Below are 22595 nucleotides of genomic sequence, written 5' to 3' on the forward strand. Positions count from 1 at the left end.
TTCTGATGACCATCCAGATTTGGAAGTCATTTATATTACAACTTCCATAATTTTGCATATGAGGCAACTGAAGTCTATGTGGATTGGCCAACCTACCAATTGTCATACAGCCAATGGATAGGAGTCAGGGATAAAACCCAGGCTTCCTGATTCTTGACTTTTCCCATTAACCCAGGCTTCTTCAAGATGTTCTGTGAGAAATGGCTAATCCTGTCTCTCACTTCACTTATAGTTTTTATCTAGTTTTTGTTTAATGAAAAATTATTTATGCTGCTAATTCACTCCTTAGCCTTTTAAGGTAACTAGACATTGTGTTTGTACATAAAAATAAAGCTGCTAACACTTGGTCCCTTTGATTGGAAACAGCTTTCACGTGTTTTCTCATTTCACTTGTTAAGATTTATCTTCTAACTGGTGTTTTTTTTTTTTTTTTCACTTCAAATTTAAACTATTAAATCCAGAAAAAAGCAAATTGTTTATTAAACTCATATGCTTAACAATTTCAGAGAAGTCGGCCAATGAATTGTTTATTGAGAGGGTTGTGTTCTTTCCTTCTTCCTTTCTTTCTCTCTTCTCCTCCCTCTTATAATCCCAAAAGGTAATGGCAGATTGTAATAGCTGAACATAATGTAATATACTGATTTCTTTGCCTGGTGTATGTATGACTGCCCTCTGTTGGATGAAATTAGATCTGCTCTAATATGTTAGACTGTCTTGCCCCCTAGTGGTTTGTGCAGAAGATAGTAATGAGGACATTGGGGAACACTACCTGAAGGATCAGTCATTTCTTCGCAAATAATTGGTATTTTCACAAAATTCAACCAAAAGCCTGATTTAATAATAACTATAATTTAAAATGTAAGAACTCACCCTGACTGTGCCTCAAATTTCCTTTATGGATAAATCAATAGGATCATTAAGTTAAATTAAATGAATGTGTTTTATAAGGAATGTGAAATTTATGGTTACTTTTGATACATAACTCAATTTATCACTTATTTAACTGGAAACTTCTAATAGGTCATTTTTTGAAAATGAAATTTCCTGAAGTGGAATGAATTGTATTCACTATGACTGAGATTCTACCAACTGAAGCAGAGACAAGCAGCAGAGATTTTTAATTTTTAAAAAACACTCATTTTTGAAGAAAAAAACATTTGTGACTTAAAATATGAAAGCCAAGTTGCCTATTGTGAACTTACTACCCTTTAAACTTAGTTGAAACATAAACTTCATAATTTATCATTTAATTAATTCAAAGTCAATTGAGCATAACCTATTTTTTCCAGCTCTCAGGTGAACATGAAATAAATAAGATTCTTGCTCTTTTGTAGCCTACAGTAATCAGATTTGAAGATGCTGGTAGGGCTGAGTCTTGTTTCTAAGAATAGATTAATTTTTTCCATTTGTTCTATTACCCTAAATTTACCACTCTCATGGCTCTTGTTTATCAGCTCAGTAATTCATCTCTGAATCTCCAGGGTAGAGTATAGTACATGAACCATGGTGGACCTTTAATAAATCGTTTTTTCCAACACCTCTTCTAAGCCTTACCTCTTCTCTTGCTCCCTCTGGTGTCCAAGAAACCCTGAGGCCCTATCATCAAAACCTCCACTGAAAGGTAAATCAGGCATCATTGCCTTAAAATAAAGTCAATAATTTATTTGTCCAGGAGTAAAAACATACAAAGCCTTTTCTTGAGCTTAAAATTGAGGACTGGACTTCCCTAGTGGCGCAGTGGTTAAGAAACCACCTGCTAATGCAGGGGACGCGGGTTCGAGCCCTTGTCCGGGAAGATCCCACATGCCGCGGAGCAACTAAGCCCGTGTGCCACAACTACTGAGCCCATGTGATGCAGCTACCGAAGCCCGCATGCCTAGAGCCCGTGCTCTGCAACAAGAGAAGCCACTGCAATGAGAAGCCCGCGCACCACAATGAAGAAGAGCCCCGCTCCCGCTCCCAGGAACCAGAGAAAGCCCGTGCACAGAAACTAAGACCCAACACAACCAAAAAATTTTAAAAATTAAATAAAATATAAAATTGAGGACTTACAGGTGTATATACACACACACCTATATATATAATAGATGCCTATATATGTACATATATAAAAGCTTTGTATATACATATACACATACACATAAATAGATAAAGGATAGATTCTGGAGGAGAAAGGGTGGCTATTTCTAGCCCAGTGAAAGAGATTACCATGTAGGTATTTATGTTCTTTCTTTAGGAAAAACAAAAGATTTTGTCTTCTCACTTTATAAGACCATATGCCTTAAAAAGCAAAGCTACCTCATCTGTTGTTGTTTTTTTTTTTTTTAAATCTAGTGTTCATTCTTTTCATTTTTCCCAGATCATATTTGCTCATTTTTAAAACTGTGGTTTGGACACCAGACACCTGAAATTGGAACTAATTAAGCCAAGGAACTTGCCATTTGCTGTCTGTACCAGCAGGAGTGACATTCAGCCAGGTAAGTCATACAGGTTGTGTATCTATCCTAGTTGATTGCTGTATATGTTCTGATGAGCTGGTGCTTATTACATATTTTAATGATCCCCATAGGGCAACAGGAGGTTTTCATTTGTCCACACCAGAACCTTGCATGTGCCGCTCCCTCCTTCTACTCACTTTTACTTTCTCTAATGCTGAATTCTCAGCCATATTAGACCTAGAACTCTTCATATTTGTTATTCTAAAAACTCTAGGATAGAGTTGATCGCAACTGCATTTGTGTACTTTGTAAGAAACCCTATTAAGGTACTTCTCATTGTCTAGCATAATTCCTGAGCACTGGGAACTTTAGCTATGAACATTGGTTTTTAATTTAAAAATAATTGTTAAACTTATCTTGCACTTCAAAATTTTTACCTTTTCATTCTTTTGGGAGATCGTATTTTAGTCAGATGTTATATATTCTAACTAAGACCTTTTGCATTTTATCTCTTGTCTCATATGTTCTATCTTTCTATACATTCTAGATTTTTAAAAATATTCTTTCATCTTTCAATTAATTAATCTTCCAACTTTTTTTTAATTTCTAGAAGCTATTTCTTGTGCATGGATTTTTCTCATAGCATACCATTCTTATAATGTTTTAAGGATACTATATCTTGTTTAGTCTCTCTGAAAAACAATTTGCTTTTCAACAAATTCTCTTCATCATGATATACAAATTATATGTTTCTATTGGTTTTCCTCTATCATGATGCAGATATCCTCCAGTCTGTGTTGAAGACTGGTTTTACGCTCATATTTAAGAAGGAAAAAATAGGAAGCTGTGTGTGTGTGTGTGTGTGTGTGTGTGTGTGTGTGTGTTTGTGTGTGTGTGTGTGTGTGTGTAAAGTTCAGCAGACTTCAAATTACAGGAGTGGATAGGAATAACCATTAAATGAGAAAACCTCTGAATACCGAGAGCTTTACTCTATAGTTTTTCATTCAGAGAGCTGTGCTGATGATCCGGAGATAAATGATGCCACTTTTTCTTTTAGAGAGAATAACCCTTTGCTTTCGTCCATTGCTAAGAGGCCTGGTAGCAGGGGTACTGCCTGTGGTGGTGGGAGACTTCTGCTCTCTGCTAACCTCAGGGTCCCTGAGTCAAAGTCACTCAAGTGTCTCTTGGAGCAGGTTAAATCTCTTCTTGACCTTGTTGCCTGAGGAGTTCTTCCCACTCATCCTAGTCTATAGTGTTCTGCCACTTCTCATCCTTTTTCCTTTTGTCTTCTTCTAAAATGCATGAGTTATTTGTCAGTTAATAGCATCTTCATCATTTTCTTCATTGTTGTAAAATTTATACCTCTTTATTTTCTATACTATCAATTTAAGACGCAGGGATGAAAAGAGATATATGCCTGGGGTCAGGCCACCATTTTGAAACGGAAGTCCTAAGAAGGACCGAGAGAGAACACCAAACACTTGTACTGCCCTGGTGATGAGAAAATAGAGAGTGACAGAGAGCAGTGCAGGAAGACATATGTTAAGGCCTGTCATGTTCTTAAAGCCTATCTATTGGATTAAATACACTATCCTTATTTAAATCCCATAATAAAATATTAGAATTAGACTGCTCTCTGAGGTCATCTTGCCAAACTTCAATTTGGAGGTTGGAATTCCTTCTATACCATTTCACTCAATCTGCTTCCAAAATATACTTAGTCATGCTCACTGAGTACTTAATGAAGCAATGCACATTGTTGGAAAATTTCGACTTTGTTAGAAACTAATAAAGAAATGAATTCGGCTTCTCTTTTAGTTTCACCCACTAATTCTAATCTATCCATTAAAAACATGTACTTCAGGGGACTCTGTGAACACTTGAAATTGTATATAAAAATAATTTTTAGATGTGCATAAGAACATTTTTCTGGGAAGAGGGTCCATAGGTTTCATTATGTTCTCAACTTAATCTATAACAAACAAACAAAAGACCAAAAGTCTCTAGTCTCAAAACAGTACAAAGCTGGCTTCCTTTAATTTCTGGCAGTTCTTCAAATATCCAAGGGTAGCTATAATCCATTTTTATTTTTGGTATTTATACAGTGAAATACTTTGATTGTATTTATACAATCAAAGTCATTTAAATACCATGATACTGCAGATATTTAAATAGGATACAGATTTTAAAGAGCTCGATTTAAACTTATTATAAACCTGTTCATGTCCATACCCATAAATATAAAGAAGTCAGTTAGTAAAATACAGCAATAAATTCAGTACATTCTAAATGATGGGAACTAGAGGCTTGTTATCTTTAAGAAGTGGGATGAACAAAATAATACAGGGAATTCTCTCTATGCTCTGTGTTTAATCACCACACTTGTAAGCTTTTCAATAACAAAGGATGGGATCAAATCAGTGTGATTTTTGCCTTCACTCACTGACAAATACATCAGCATTATTTACAAAAACCGTTGTAAAATCTTGAGCAATTTTTAGAAAGCCTATTATTTTGCATAAAGTTATCATGGCTTCACGAAAAGTATCACAATTATTAGGACTTGGAGAAATTTCAAGTTTTTTTCATTTTTATAGCATATAATTTTTCTTTGTTAAATTATTTAAATGAAAAATGATAATTTTAGACATAAATTTTTAAAAATTAGATACAACTAAAATTATATGAAATATCTATACCCAGTGTACCAATGCTAAGATTTTGGTGTATATACTTTCAGAATAAAATACTATATCCCTTGACTTCTTTATTTATTAGTATATTATGGATGTCCTTTCACAAGAGTGAATATAGATCTACCTTTTAATTTTAACATATTATTCCACTGTTTGAATGTACTACAGTTTACTTATAACTGTCTAAATAAACATTTTGTTTCCATTTTTTTGCTTTTATAAACAGCAGTATAATATAAAGTTTATGCATATATATTGGGTCTTATACATGTTGCCAAACTCTCTTGAGACCAACTTATCCTCCTACCCACAGTAAATTAGAATCTTCCTTTCTTTTGCACACTCAGGCTAAACCAGGGTATCGAAGCCCATTTTAGTTTTTTCTAATCTGTTAGGCAAACTGTGTATATGTCTTTGTTTCATGATGCCTTCTTTTGGGGGGGTATATCTCATTGCAAAAGACCACTGTTTCCTTCTAGAGGTAATAACAAGGTCAATGTGAGTTCTCCTGGGTTTTGAGACTTGTGATTCCATGAATAATAAGGGTTATTGTAAGAAGTCTGCAAAGAGCCTATGGTTTTGGAACAGCCTTTGCTTTATAATTAAAAAAGATGAATTCAATCCATCTCTATAAAGAGAATATATATCCTCATACTCTTATAAGGATGGAAGATACTGTATAAACATCAATACCTATTATAGTAAATTCCCAATTTGAGAGTTATGAGGGTGAAAAGAAAAAGGAAAAGAATGCAGAGAAAGAAAGGATGGCTGTATTCAAAGGTAATCCAAAAGCTTCATTTTGGCCAATAGCTTATATGAATCTCTCACACCTGATATTTCCCCCCAAACTGCTAACAACGAATTATTTTTTAAAAAAGTAAAAAAATGGAAATAAAGTTGAAATTAAAATTAAATTAAGTGGTATAAAATAGATCTTCCTTATACATTAGTTTGAAACAGTTATTCATAAGCAAAAATTATTTAAAAGAGGATAGAAATATCAGGAAGACCCAAGTTTAGATAAATTGATAGTGAATCATTTCCTGAAAATTACATTATCATACTTATTCAATTATTTCAACTGTAATACATTTTAGAAATTATTCTATTTTACTCAGATATTTTTTCACATCTAAAACCCCAGAAAATGGAGCCAATGACGTAATATATAGTAAAGTTGTTTAAACTTGTAAAAAAAAACACAGAAGAATATTTTTCTTTATTGTATTTTAAACACAATAACCAACCTTTAGTATATTAGAAACTGAAAGGAAGTTACTGTTATCTATATTTTTTTCTTCAGACTCAGTAGGACTTACATGTGGCTTATGGACTTTTTAAGCTGAAGTTCAACAAAAAAAGGCAATTATGTACCTGGAATGTACTGGAATTAACCTAATTTGGATTTAATATTTTCAGAATAATGTTAAGTCTGTTTTTTCTATTTCTTTTTTTTTATGGTACCTATTTCAGAAGGTTATTTGTGATGTTGAATGAGACAGCATATTTATTTATTTATTTATTCATATATTCATTTATTTATTTTTTGGCTGCATGGCATGTGGGATCTTAGTTTCCAGACTAGGGATTGAACCTGTGCCCCCTGCAGTGGAAGCTCAGAGCCCTAACCACTGGACCACCAGGGAATTACCTTTTTTCTATTTCTCTACCCTTACCTAGTCACAAGATTTCTAGTATAGATTGCATAACTTGATATTCAATGTTTTAAAATATATGCCCCTCAAACATCCAAATGACTGAGACCATTATACCTAGTGCTTAAACGAAGCGACCACTATGATGCCTCTGTGAGGATCCATCCTGATCCCACCTGAGCTGTCTGCGTCACAGGAATTGTGCCTTTCTGGAAGCCTTGGTTGGTCATTTGCATCCTGGCCGATCATATCATCACTATGCACTGGGCACAATGAAGGTTACTTTCATCTTAGGCCCGTCTTAACTGATAGCTCTGCAGCCTGCTACAACACTGGGCATCAGGCACTCGTCTTCAGTAGCATGCCCTTTGCTTTTAGTACATTCCCTTGATGTTTCTCCTGTGTTGAATGTTCCACCCCCTCTTTTGGACCCCATGCTTTCTTCTTTCCTGGTTTGATCCCTTGGTTTTGTTGGAGCACATTATCCTTTAGCTTCCTGAGAAGCAGGTTTTGAAAACTACATTTTTGATTACTTGCATGTTAGAAATATTTTTCTACCCTCATCTGTGATTGAATTGTGTCAGGGCATAACACTCTGAAGTTAGAAATAGTTTTCCTTCAGATTTTAAAAATCATTATACCACTGTCTCCTAATCTCCGATGTTTATCTATGAAGTCCCATACCTTTCTGATTCCTGACACCACATGCATTACACCCTGGACCCCTATTTCTTTTAACTCTCTGGAAGCATTTAAGATCTTTTCATCTATATACTTTTGAAATTTCATGATGATGTCCCTTGAAAAAAGGTGTACTTTTTCACGATTATTTTGCAGGACAGTGTCTCAACCCAGCCATTCAGTTCTGAGAAATTTTATTTTATTATTTCTTTTTAATATTTTCCTTACATTTTCTCTGTTTCTTGATCTATTTCCAAGAACTTCTATTAGCTACATGTTGAACCTGGGTCCTTAAAATATGTATATTTTTAATATTTCTTGTCCCTTATTCTACTTTCTAGATGATTTCTCAATATTTTTTGATGTTTAAAATGCATCACCATTGTAATACTAATAGTTATTTGTTACACTCTGATCATTACTTTTTAAAAAAGAATCCTGTTCTTATTTTACAGTTGTAAAATTTTCTCTTATCCAAAAGTTATATTTTTGAAAATATCTTCCATGTACCCCCCTGCATTTTTTCTGAGTTTCTCTATTTCTTCTGAGTCTCATTTTTATCTGTTTGTGTTGGTCTGCTCACTCATGTTGGAAACTTTTATTTTTATAACTTGTCTGGAGATGTTTGTCCAGTAATTTCTGAGAATGAGGCTCTAAGAAATGGAGAGTAAGCTCTGTTGGCTTATAGACTCCTGTTGGGCTTTACATTAGTGTTACTGGGATAAGAACCTGACCAGGAGACCCCAAATATCAAAGTCTGGAGGTCTTTTCTCTTGGGACAGGAGGTATATGCAAAGAAACCCTTGGGTTATAAGCCAGTCTGTGGCCTCCAGGGCCCAGCACTGGGTATCTAAGCACTGTAAAATCCTAGGAAGACATGGTGGATCTCTCCTTTCAGCATGAAGACATTCACTTACTCAGTTTCTAAGGACAGGCCTTACACTACACTCCTCCTTGCCCCAAATCTAGACTCTTTGGTTCAGTTTCTCCAGAGTAAAACTTTCTCTTTTGTAAATAGGGAAGGAGGCTATTTCAGTTGTGAAGGAGGGAATCTGGGCTCTGTCTACTCCTAGGCACAATTCTGCTGATCCTTTTGTTTCTGTCTCCATCCTTAATAACTACCATTGTAAACTGACCTAATACAATTAGGTTATGCACAATTCTTACATCCTTTTTGGTAGATCATAGATGCCCACTAAAAAATTTTGAGGTGAATGACACTAGCTGCTCCACTCACTACCAGGTGCCACTCTAACCTTGCTACCAGGTTATAAAAAAGGTAATTCTCAAACCAAGGGTTGCCCCTATCTACACACACAAAAGAAGCAGTTCATATGATCTTTCCTGTTGAATCAAGGAAATCCCAAGCTCTTGGTTCCTTTAGATGTTTTTATTACCACTTTCTGAAGTGGTAGATTTGTCAAATGCTAAAATTTCAGGGCAGGATTCTATAAGCCATATAGTTGGAATTCTGCAAAAGAACACCCCAGAGTTCACAGCTTGATACAGGACCACAATTCCACTTAGGAATTCAGCCCAGTGCATCTTTCAAGGTAAAGGGAATAGACCTAGCTGGCTTCTCATACATGGTTACACAAGCATGGGAGAGTCTCTAAAATATTTTATACAGTGACCCTATTTTGAATAATTTAAATTTTACTAATGAGAATTCATATCCAGTATTCATCAAATGAGGCAACATATTTTACCAACATTTAGTAATATTAACCAGCCAGCTTTGGATGCTAGTTAAGATATGGATAACAGAAACAAATACATTAGCTACAGCTAGAGTAGGGCCTTCCTTAAAATGCCGTCCGATCACAACTCAGTTGTACATTATTGATTTGTGTTTTAACTGACCAACCCTAGCTTGGACATTCTTGGTTAGTACCTGGGCTACAGCCTAAGCTAAGTAGCACACATACCATATCGCACTGCCTGTCGTCTACTTTTTTATAAAGTACATTAAGACTGCAACCTTGTCTTCTAAGGAAACTGTGCTTCTAAGAGCCGATCCAGACCTCTTCAGGACTTAATGGTTTCCTTATATAGGCATACCTTGGAGATATTGCAAGTTCAGTTCCAGACCACTGCAATAAATTGAGTGACATGAATTTTTTGGTTTCCCAGTGCAGATAAAAGTTATGTTTATACTATACTGTAGTCTATTAATTGTGCAATAGCATTATGTCTAAAAAATCAATGCATACACCTTAATGTAAAAATACTTTATTGCTGAAAATTGCTGAAAAATGCTGAAAAAAATGCATATAAAAGTTATGTTTATACTATACTGTAGTCTATTAATTGTGCAATAGCATTATGTCTAAAAAACCAATGCATACACCTTAATGTAAAAATACTTTATTGCTGAAAAATGCTGACCATCATGTGAGCCTTCAGTGAGTCATAATCTTTTAGCTGGTGGAGGGTCTTGCCTCGATGTTCATGGCTGCTGACCGATCAGGGTGCTGGCTGCTGAAGGCTGGAGTGGCCGTGGCAGTTTCTAAATATAACACAGCAATAAAGTGTGCTGCATTGGTTGACTCTTCTTTTCACAAACAATTTTTCTGTAGCATGTAGTGCTGTTTGATAGCATTTTCCCTATAGTAGAACTTCTTTCAAAATTGGAGTCAATCCTCTTAAGCCCTGCTGCTTCTCTGTCAACTAAGTTTATGTAATATTCTAAACCCTTGGTTGTCATTTTAACAATCTTCACAGCATCTTCACCAGGAATAGATTCCATCCCAAGAAACCCCCTGGGTTTTTTTTGTTTTTTTGTTTTTGGCTCATCCAGGAAAAGCAACTCCTCATCCATTCAAATTTTATCGTGAGATTGCAGCAATTCAGTCACATCCTAAGACTCCACTTCTAGTTCTAGTTCTCTTGCTGTTTTCACCACAACTGCAGTTACTTCCTCTATTGAAGTCTTGAACCCTTCAAAGTCATCCATGGCTGGAATTAACTTCTTCCAAACTCCTGTTAATGTTGATATGTTAACCTCTTCCCATGAATCATGAATGTTCTTAATGGCGTCTAGAATGGTGAATCCTTTCCGGAAGGTTTTCAATTTACTTTTCTCACATGCATCAGAGGAATCATTATAAGGCAGCTATAGCCTTACAAAATTGATTTCTTAAAGAACAAGACTTGAAAGTTGAAATTACTCCTTGATGCATGGGCTGCAGAACGGATGCTGCGTTTCCAGGTGTGAAAACACATTAATCTCCACCAGAGCTCTTGGATGACCAGGTGCATTGTCAATGAGCAAAAATATTTTGAAAGGAATCTTTTTTTTCCTGAGCAGTAGGTCTCAACAGTGGGCTTAAAATATTCAGGAAACCATGTTGTAAACAGATGCGCTGTCATCCAGGTTTTGTTGTTCCATTGATGGTGCACAGACCAAGTAGATTTAGCATAATTCTTAAGAGTTCTAGAATTTTTGGAATGGTAAATGAGCACTGGCTTCAACTTCAAGGTATCAGCTGCCTTAGCCTTTTACAAGAGAGTCAGCCTGTCCTTTGAGGCTTTTGAAGCCAGGCACTGACTTCTCTCTAGCTATGAAAGTCCTAGATGACATCTTCTAATACAAGGCTGCCTCATCTACACTGATAAACTGTTGTTTGGTGTAGCCACCATCATTTATTATCTTAGCTAGATCATCTGGATAACCTGCTGTAGCTTCTACATCAGCACTTGCTACTTCACCTCGCACTTTTATGTCATGAAGATGGCTTCTTTTCCCAAATCTCATGAACCAACGTCTGCTAGTTTCAAACTTTTCTTCTGTAACGTCCCCACCTCTCTCAGCCTTTGTAGAATTGAAGAAGGTTGGGGCCTTGCTCTGGATTTGGCTTCGGCTTAAGGGAATTTTGTGGCTGGTTTGATCTTCTATCCAGACAACCACAGCTCTCCATATTGGCAGTAAGATTGTTTTGCTTTCTTATCATCCGGGCATTCACTGAAGGAGCACTTTTAATTTCCTCCAAGAACTTTTCCTTTGCACTGAGAACTTGGCTAAGTGTTGGTGCAAGAGGCCTGGCTTTCAACCTGTCTTGGCTTTTGACATGTCTTCCTCGCTAAGCTTAATCATTTCTAGCTTTTGATATAAAGTAAGAGGCATGTGACTCCTCCCTTCACTGGAACACTTAGAGGCCATTGTAGGGTTGTTAAGTGGTCTAATTTCAATATTGTGTCTCAGGGAATATGGAGGCTCAAGAAGAGGGAGAGAGATGGGGAAATGGCTAGTTTGTGGAGCAGCTAGAACACACACATTTGTCTGTTAGGTTTGCTGTCTTATATATGGGTGTGGTTCATGGAGCCCCAAAACAATTATGATAGTAACATCAAAGATCACGGATCACAGATCACACCAAATATATTAATAATGAAAAAGTTTGAAATATTGCAATAATTACCAAAATGTGAAACAGAGACATGAAGTGAGCAAGTGCTGTTGGAAAAAAGGTGTCAATAGACTTTCTCAAGATGGGGTTGCCACAGACATTTAAATTTTAAGAAACCCCACAATACCTGCAAAGTGCAATAAGGGGAAACCCAATAAAAAAGGTCTGCCTGTCATGGTCTAAGTTTTCTAAGTTTCCTCCATTCCACTAAATCATCTACTTTCTCATTGACAAAAGATTGCTGACACTTACCTTCTACTGTTATATATTATCTCATTTTCCTTGTCCTTCTGGATTTGTAATCCTTTAAAAATATATTTAGTTTTATAATAGTCGGGTTATAGGAAGAACAAAGATAAACTTTTCTTATTTAAGCCTCACCTCTTAACCAACACTCTTATTAAATTATTTTCCTAAACGTCAAAACATTTTCTTATCAGATCATTTAGGCAGCAGTGGGTAAAAAGTACACATTTAGAACCAATATTTTCTATAAAACCAGGCAAAAGCTATTGAATTAATATTTCTTAACATCATCTACATCCTTATGCTTGGAATGGGAATTCTCTACAAGCAAAAGCAATGGGTTAGAATGAACAATAGGAAAAATTTATAAGTTTGACTGGCATAGTTTCAGACCTTTTCTATTATTTAAATTATTGTTCAGCAGGATCCCCAAATATTTATTTAAAATAAAACGTACTAATAAAGTCTCCCAATTACACCTTTAATTGTGCTCTAAATAATGAATACAGTTGCTGAAAAAATATAGCTATTGTTATGATATTGATAAGGAGATTGTTGAAGGATGTCATCATGCCTGGAAAAGTGACCAGAGAGGGTGTTGGGTGTTGCATGTAAACCAGCTCTTAGGGTTGATTATGAAGGAAAGTCCCAGAAAGAAGTGTCTATGATAGTACTGAGACTTGCCTTAACTACCTGAAAGTGACATTTGGTGTTACAGTTTTCTATAAACACACCTTTGTGCTTGAAATAATTCAAAGTTGAGTTTTAAAATCTAATCTATGTGGCTATGTCATAATAGCTGGGGTTGTTTCTGCTGTCTTTGCCTCAATTTGGGGCACACTGACTTAAAAAAAGATTGAAGTCTATTTCTACCAATTATAATTAAAATTCTAAAATGCAAACCACACTGTAAGTTAGATTTCCAATGGGCTACACTTTACAATAATACCAGAATATTTTTGAAAAAATTGTGAATATTAGAAAATGAAGCCATACTTTTACAATTGGTATTTTTACACTGACTGAACTACTCAATTACCATGTGAAGACTGAATATAGGTGGCAAAAATGTAAGTTTTCTAATGGTAATAACTTTTAATACTAAACTTACAGAAAGGCAGTTTTTAAGGTTAAAGCAGACGGATTAATTCTATTTATCAGTGAAAACTTAGTGAGAAATGCAATAACATAATCAGAAGGGTAGGTGGTTCTTGAACTCATAATAATAACATCAATTTTCTGTGAACATTTAGAAAGCAGCTTTAAAAATTCAGTTTTGTACTTATAGACTTTTTCTCTGAACTTCTAACTTACTGCATAATTTGGGAATTTGAGCTGGAATCATGAAATGCCCTACAGAGTATGGCTATTGGTATATACAATAGACTAGCTCCGTGTTTACTCTGTCGGCTCTCCCTTCTTTTCCTGGCAACCACTTGGGGCCAGTATATGAACAAAGAGAACATGAGGTGTGATAAATTAAATAGGAAGCATACATTTACTTGTCGTATTTTTTAAAATAGTTGTAGGGATGAACTATTAAAAAAAAGTTAAGACAACAGGGTTTTATTGTTACCCAGAAAATTTGAGAGTAAATAAAACTAGAAGTACTAGGAATGTTGGTACTGACATTCACAAATAAATTCCTGTATGTTATGGGAATAAATGTTAGAAGGTTTATGTGGCATAAACTTAAAGGAAAGTGAAATTTATTTTAATTTATTCATTATTTCGCTCAACCATTAAATAAACGTGCATGAATTCCTATCATGTGTTAGTCTTGTGCTGGGCCTTGCAGAAAGAATAAAGATGAATAAAACATGTCTCTTGCCTGGGGGCATTCACAGTCATGGTCTAGTGAACGATAATAAAAAACTAAGTACACGAAGAGAAGGATTTGTGTGATCAATGTGTTGGGAATTAAAGTCTGGTAGGCCATCTATCCACAATGGTTGATTTATTGATTTTTACCTTATCTTATTCTAGAAAGAATGTTTTAGGAATGAGATAGACACAATGAAACAAATATGAAATCTGGGGTGTTAAGGAAAAAAGAAAAAATAACCGTTACAAAGGTGGAAATAAATATACATCTCTTTTTCCAAAGGATAAACTGTAACCCAACCAAGTTTGAAGTGGGGATAAACAAAGAAAACACTGAGAAAGGAGAGGATGATGAGTGGAATGTTGACTTCTTTCAGATCGAAAGAATAGAACAAAATGCATGTGTTTCAAATATTGTTAAAGTTACTTGCTAATGCTTTGAAAAATTAAATATCATCTCTCAGTATGAGATGATATTTATAAATGTGCTTTAAACACTTCAAGAGGCAATATGTGGCACTTACTCTTTGCTATATTTTATCTCTTTATGTACATTTTTTATCATTTTGCTTCTTATTATGAAATCTCCATGACATTAAAAATGAAAAATAAAAAGAGATGAAAAGCTTAAGTCACCGTATTTTCTTACAGCTTCAATAGAGGTTTGATGAAAAAATTTGTATTCTGGCGCCATGTTGACTGTCGAACTTACTCCCAGAGCAGCTACAAATTTGTCCTATGGCCTGAGGCATCGAAACACCACAGAGCCCTGCAATAATTTCCTGTCTGATCAGACAACCCAGTTATTCCATTTTCCCGGGTGTCCTGGTGACCTGTATTATTGTCAACAACAAGCATTGCTTCAGCTTTAGGTTTAAAATATCTGCTGGGTTTGCAGACTCAGGTTCATTTTACCATCCAGCTGAAAATGTACAGTGCACTTTAGGGTGATGGAGTTCACCTTCATTCATTCATCCATCCTTACTTTTATTCTATTTGGTTCTTAGTGCAAAAGAAAGAGTGCCACCTCCTGGATGTGGGATAGGAAGAGCATATGAACATAAAAATGTACTGTCTTATGAAAGGCAGATTCAAAGTAATTGTGTAAGGAAAAATTTCAAAGAATGTCTCATTTCACTAATAATAATTACATAAATGTGCTTAAATGCTTTTATTATCAATAAACACTGAATGGAAATTATTTTAGAATTTCCATCTAAATATTTAGAAATAAAGATTCCTCTTGTTTTCTTATACCTTATTTTTTAAAGGAAATTTTTAAAATTTAGAGCAGTTTTAAGGTTCACTGCAAAATTAAGAGGAAGGTACAAAGATTTCTTATATAACCTACCCCTATACCTGCATAGCCTCCCCCATTATCAACATCACTCACCAGAGTGGTACATTTGTTACAATTGATGAATCTGCATTTACCAATTACAATAAACTAAAGTCCACAGTTTACATTAGGGTTCATTCTTGGTGTTGTACATTCTGCAGCTTAGGACAAATGTATAATGCCATGTATCCATAATTATAATATTATACAGTGTTTTTACTGCCCTGAAATTTCTCTGTGCTCCGCCTATTCATCCCACTCCCCCTCCCTTGTGGCAGCCATGGATCTTTTTACTGTCTCCATATTTTGCCTTTTCCAAAATGTAATATAATTGGAAACATACAGTATGTAGCCTTTTCAGATTGGCTTCTTTCCCTTAGTAATATTTAAGTTTCCTTTATGTCTTTTCATGACTCCATAGCTCCTTTCTTTTTAGCACTGTATAATATTCCGTTGTCTGGACATGCAAGTTTATTTATTCATTCACCTACTGACAGATATATTGGTTGCTTCCAAGTTTTGGCAATTATGAATCAAGATACTGTAAACATTTGTGTGCAGCTTTTGTGCGGATACAATTTTCAACTCCTTTGGGTAAATACCAAGGAGTTGGTATTTACCAACTGATTGATGGATTGTATAGTGAGAGTATGTTTAGTTTTATAAGAAACTGCCAAATTATCTTCCAAAATGGAAGTGTTTATACTTAGGTATAAATCTAACAAAATATATACAAGATCTGTATGAGGAAAACTACAAATCTCTGATAGACAGAATTTAAGAAGAACTAAATAAATGGAGAGATTCCATGTTCGTGAATAGGAAGACTCAATATTGTCAAGAAGTCAGTTCTTCCCAACTTGATCTATAGATTGAATACAATCCCAGTCAAAATCCCAGCAAGTTATTTTGTGTCTATTGACAAATTGATTCTTAAGTTTATACGGAGAGGTAAAAGACCAAGAATAGCCAACACAGCATTGGACGAGCAGTACAACAGTGCTATTAGCAAAATAATAGACAAATGGATGGAACAGAATGGAGAGTTATAGGAGAAAACCTAGATGACCTCTTTAGGCATGCCTCTGTTTACCCCGATAACTTTCCTTATTTTGAAGCCTGCTTTGTCTATAATTAATATAGTTATTCCTGCTTTATTTTGATTAGTGTCAGCATGGTATATTTTCTCCAGCCACTTACTTTTAATCTTTATGTATCTTTATATTTAAAGTGAGTTTCTTGTGGACAACATACAGTTGGGTCATGTCTTTTGATCCACTCTGGCAATCTCTGTCTTTTAATTGGCACATATGGACCATTGACCTTCAAAGTGGTTATTTTTACATTTGGATTAATGTCTACCATATTTGTTTCTGTGTTCTATTTGTTGCCCTTCTTTGTTCCTGTTTTTGTCTTCTACTCTTTTTCTGCCTTTTGTGGTTTTAATTGAGCATTTTAAATGATTCCATTTTCTCTCCTTTTTTTAGCATATCAGTTATACTTTATTCTTTAATATTTTAGTGGTTATTCTAGAGTTTACAATATACATTTACAACGAATACAAGTCTACTTTTAAATAACACAATACCACTTCACTGATAGTGTGAGTACCTTATAATAACAAAATATTCCTAATTCCTCCCTTCCATCACTTGTATCGTTGTCATTTATTTCACTAATATATAAGCATACATAAGCATAGATATGTATATATGATATATACATAAGCATACATTATCAAATCCATTGTTACTATTATCATTTTGAAAAAAACTCTTATGTGTTAGATCAATTAAGAATAAGAAAAATAAAAGTTTTGATTTAATCATCACTTAATCCTTCTTTGATGCTCTTGCTTTTTTTTTTTTTTTTTTTTTTTTGCGGTATGCGGGTCTCTCGCTGTTGTGGCCTCTCCCGTTGCAGAGCACAGGCTCCGGATGCGCAGGCTCAGCGGCCAAGGCTCACGGGCCCAGCCGCTCCGCGGCATGTGGGATCTTCCCGGACTGGGGCATGAACCCGCGTCCCCTGCAGCGGCAGGTGGACTCTCAACCGCTGCGCCACCAGGGAGGCCCCGATGCTCTTGCTTTTTTTAATGTAGATTGAGTTTCTTTTTTTTTTTTAAACATCTTTATTGGAGTATAATTGCTTTACAGTGGTGTGTTAGTTTCTGCTTTATAACAAAGTGCCTCAGTTATATGTATACATATGTCCCCATATCTCCTCCCTCTTGCGTCTCCCTCCCTCCCACCCTCCCTATCCCACCCCTCTAGTCACAAAGCACCAAGCTGATCTCCCTGTGCTATGCGGCAGCTTCCCACTAGCTTGATTGAGTTTCTGACCTGTATTATTTTCCTTCTCTCTAAAGAACTTTTAATTTTTTGCAAGGCAGGTCTGCTGGCAACACATTCTCTTAATTTTTGTTTGTCTGAGAAAGTCTTTAATTCTCTTTCACTTTTGAAGAATAATTTCACAGAGTAGAGAATTTTAGATTGGTGGTATTTTTCTCTCAGCACTTTAAATGTTTGACTGTATTCTCTTCTTTCTTGCATGGTTTCTGAAGAGAATTTGTATGTAACTCTTATCTTTGTTCCTGTATAGGTAAGACATTCCCCCACCCCGGCTTCCTTCAAAAAATTTTCATCTTTGATTTTCTGTAATTTGAAAATGATATGCCTAGGTATAGGGTTTTTTCTTTTTTTTCTTTTTTCCGTTTATTCTGTTTGTTGTTCTCAGAGCTTCCTAGATCTGTAGTTTGGTGTCCGACATTAACTTGGGGGAGATTACCAGCCATTATTATTTCAAATATTTTGTCTATTCTTTTCTTTCTTCTTCTGTGTGCTCATTAAATGTATGTCACACGTTTTTAAATTGTCCCACAGTCCTTGGATACTAAGTTCTGTGATTTTCAGTCTTTGTTCTCTTTGCTTTTCAGTTTTGGAGGTTTCTACTGAGATGCCTCTAAATTCAAAGATTCTTTCCTCAGCTGTATCTAGTCTACTAGTAAGCCCAACAAACGCATTCTTTACTTCTGTTACAGTGTTTTTGTTTTTATCTCTAGCATTTCTTTCTGGTTCTTTCTTAGGATTTCCATCTCTCAGCTTATGTTGCCCATCTGTTCCTGCACTTTGTCTATTTTACCCATTGGAGCCCTTAGCGTAATAATCCTAATTGTTTTAAATTCCTGGTCTGATAATTCCAGCATCCTTACCATGTCCACTTTTGGTGCTTGCTTTGTCTCTTCAAATTGTGTGTTTTGCTTTTTGGTATGTCTTGTAATTTTTTTTAAATAGCCAGACATGATGCAACAGGAAAAATGAACTGCTGTAAATAGGCCTTTGGTAATGTGGTTGTGAGGTGGGGGAGGGGAAGAGTTCTATAGTCCTATGATAGTCTTTTAGGGAGCCTATGCCTCTGGACAGTATCCTTCACAGGTGTTTTTAATTTTTCTTATCCCACCCTTAGGTGGAAGGGTGTGGCTTAGAGTGGGTTGGAGTTGAGTATTTCTTTTCTCCCAGGTGAATAAGGTTCTGATAAAACCCCAGCAGGTTAGGCTGTGGTTAATTAGTTTCCCCTGAGGTCAGGCCTTCTTATAAAGAGCGGAGTGCTCTGGCAAGTTTCAAAATGGTTCCTTTCCCCTTCCCTTCAGAAGCGTGAGGGCGTTTTCTGCTGGATACTGTGGAAACCTGGTTGAGCTCCTGGATGTAAATCTCTCCAAACTGTAAGTGCTCCCCCGTGACTGGGTCCCCCTAGAGTTTTTAGCTCTCAGAGTTGTCCTCACTGAGCTTTCATCAGTTCGTCAGTTACAGTTCTGGTTTCCCTACACTGGCGCTCGTTCCTGTGGTGGTTTTAGCTCATGAATCTCTGCCCCAGTGAGTTATTTTCTGTGTTTGCTTGTGTATCTTTCTGATTTTGGGGGCAGCAGTTTGCCCTGTATTCTCACCTCTCTTATGGATCCTAGAAGGGTTGTTGATTTTTCAGTATTTTCAGCTTTTTACTTGCTGTTCTAACAGAGTGGTAGCTTACAAGATCCTTACATGCAAAACTGGGAACTGGGCGTCTGTCTTATACATTTAAAAAATTGTTTACCTTTTACCTAATAATATAGAATAATTCAATATCTTCTTAAGTTGTCTATGTAAAGAAGGCTAATTTTCTTGACAGTCTAATCCTATCATATGGAAAACTCAGGTTATCGAAAGACTAAAAACCCTCAAAACCTGGATTCTAGTAATTAAAGGGGGTCAAAGTTGAGGAGAAAGAAGCTCTCCTCATCTAAATATGGTCAATGATTTTCATCAGCTGAAGTCAGCATATAAGGTTTAAACGGCTGGTTCTCTATATTGCTTTCTTTGAGTCTCTATTATTTACTCCATAGAATCCTAATTAACTTTAAAAATATAATCATTAGTCCCCTTTGCTTTCAGATGCTCTAATATTTATGCCTGTTGGGTCTCTCTATACCCAAATACCTTGGAATACCAGCTAGTCATGAAATATAAACTCTAGGTATATAAATATGGTAGGCTTTCCCTAAAAGTCAGATTCATGCCTTAATCTACCATGGAAGTTATATTATCATAACCCCCCCTTTTTTTCTGTTTGTGTTAAAATAAGGAGTTGTAGTCTCTTGAGTTCTAGAATTTCATAATCTATTATTTAGAATTTATTCACTTAACATGTACTGTGTGTATTTTATGTTGGGTGATAAGAAGCAATAATCAACACACAGAATGATCTGCTCTGATGGAATTCACAGTTTAGTGGAGAATTTTTAGGACATTGTTCAATAATTATCAAAACATAGTGTATAATCATATGCTATATATCCATAATCTAGAGGTCACATTTAGGGAGATCAGACGTAAGAGGCATCTTTTTCAGATTGGCTCATTCAGTATCCACTCATAACTCCTTTTAGACTTCCTTTTTTTTACTCTACCATCTGCAAAGGTAAAAATCTACATTTTAAAGATTTTTTAGACCTGATATTCCCCTGTAGAAGCTAGACTCCATCTGGAGAAGAACCCAAATGATACTAGAAAGGCAAAAGTGGGCAATCTGAGGTAACACCTGGGGAAATCATAGCTGTTACTATGCAGTTACTATGTTAGTAACTATGTTACTAACATAGTTAGTAACTATAGGCAGTTACTATGCAAGGTCTACTGTATGATCTCCAGCAATACAGGAACTGAGCAGTGGACATTGGTTGCAGTGGGCTTTACATTGGAACATTCCCGTGGTGTGGTTGTACATTTCTCCAGGGTGTAGGCCTCTTCCTTGGCTTTGTAACAACCAAGCTTGGCTCCCTGGCCCTTGCAGAAATTCTTTAAGTTATCTTAATACTTTTGAACTAATTTCTTTTCTCATTAACCCAGCTGAAGGAGATTCTGTTTTCTATAACAAGGACCATGACAATAGAGTATACTTTCTGAGTCTCCATTAAAGGTCTTTCTTCAGGAACTTAGGTTTTGAATGATCCTGAATCTGATTTCATATGTGAATTTATGAGCTAGTGGTGCCCATAACCCACAGTTGTATAAACTTGGAATCTTCACCAATCTGTGTTGAGAGCTTGGAGTTTAATTTCTGGTGGGGATTTTTGTTTTTACTTTTATTTTTTTTTTACCTTCGACTCAAGACTCCAAACCAGTGGCAAACTCTCTTGAAGCATAAATATTTTCTATCCCTGTTCCACAGACTATAAACTCTTTTCAGACTCTGGGATTTATGAAGCTCCCCTGCCAAATATTGGATTTAATATCCTAAACCCTGCTCTTAAGACCTTATATCAAAGTCTGAACTCCTAAGGGTTGCTCATTTATCAGTATCCTTTTTTCCCTTTCTTTCATTTCTAGCACATGTGGCATTTACTTTCTTTGAGTTCATAAAGTGTTAATTTTTTTTTAATTTCGTGACTTATAGTTAGTGACATCACAATGTCTATTTTTTCTTCCATAGTGCCATAAGTCTATGTTTAAAAATGTCCATCATTAATCAAATCAATTTGTAACATTTACAGGCTGATGATTTCCTACAAAAAGGGCAGTGGTTTGTATGAATTCATGGGGAAAGAAAAAGATATTCAAGGAGAAAAAATTTTTTTGTGCATTACCAACACCATCTAAGGTAGAAGCTATTTCGTTTTGGGACACTGGAACTGATTATCTAGAACTGTACTGTGGAATACAGTAGCTATTAGCCGAATGTGGCTATTGAAATTTAAATTAATTACATTAAATAAATTAAAAAATTCAGTTCCTCAGTCATACTAGCTACATTTCAAGTGCTCTGTAACCACACGTGCTAAGGGCTACTGTGTTGGACACCTACTGTGTGTCAGACACTATTGTCATCATAGGCATTATGAGGGTCCATAGCCCCTGTCCTAAGGAGCTGTCTCTAGTCTGGGAAAAGACAGAATAAACATGTAACCTAGTTTAAAAAAAAAAAAAACATTTAAGAACAGAAAAGAACCCTTTAGGTATTGGTATTTAATGACAAGGATAAAATAGGATAATATTATAGTGACTAGAGGGCTGCTTAATAGGTAGATTTATAAGTGAAGGCTCTCTGAATCATCACTTGAATGGTAACAAGGCAATAACATGCAAAAATCTTGAAGAGTGTTTACAGATACAACAATAAGTACAGAGGCTCAAGACAGAAAATACTCAACATGTTTAAGGTACAGACAGACGGCCAGTGTGACTGGAGATTAGTGAAAGGAATAAGAGTAGAGGGAGATGAAATCGGAGACATTGGCCTAAGAGTTTGGGTTTTCTTTTAGTTGCAGCAAGAAGCTACTGAAGAATTTTAAACAGAAGAGTAGTAGCATTATCTAATAGATACTTACAAAAATATCATGAATAAAATAAGAGATAGCAGGACAAATTTTATAGAAGTGACTCGTCAACTGAGTTTTGAAAGCATTGCTGCTGCTTCATCACTGTTTATTTCTTTGTTCATTTCCAGGGTAGGAGGAAAGGAATTTCTGCATTATAGTCTCCAGTAATAGACTCTTTTTCCAGTCCACTTGGTGGACTCTTTTGGGCAGGGATCTTGGTGTATGGAGAGAGTAGACTGGGGACTGGGATGGTGAATTAAGAGTGGAAGAACAGGTTGCATTTACTGGGGTCAGGTGTGCTAATTTAGCAAAAGTTGGAATGAGAAAATAAAAATGATCACGTGTAAAATTCCTTCAAGTAAATGAAATGTGCTCAACTGATTTCTTATCCTATCTCACTAATATTATCAAAACTAAGGGTTGAAATCTTTTAAGGATATCAATTAGCTACCTGTGT

General features: G+C 35.6%; 1 long non-coding RNA gene across 1 annotated transcript in view; it reads left to right on the top strand.

Moving 5' to 3' along the window:
- Nucleotides 1–19021, top strand: part of LOC309968577 — a 133120-nt gene extending 114099 nt beyond the window's left edge. The window contains exons 2-3 of the long non-coding RNA XR_014326585.1: nt 2360–2477; nt 18938–19021. This is a non-coding gene — a long non-coding RNA (uncharacterized lncRNA). The remainder of the gene's footprint in view (nt 1–2359; nt 2478–18937) is intronic.
- The last annotated feature ends 3574 nt before the right edge of the window (nt 19022–22595 follow it).

Source organism: Leucopleurus acutus (genome assembly GCF_964270905.1).
Source record: "Leucopleurus acutus genome assembly, chromosome: 11".
Lineage (NCBI taxonomy): Eukaryota > Metazoa > Chordata > Mammalia > Artiodactyla > Delphinidae > Leucopleurus > Leucopleurus acutus.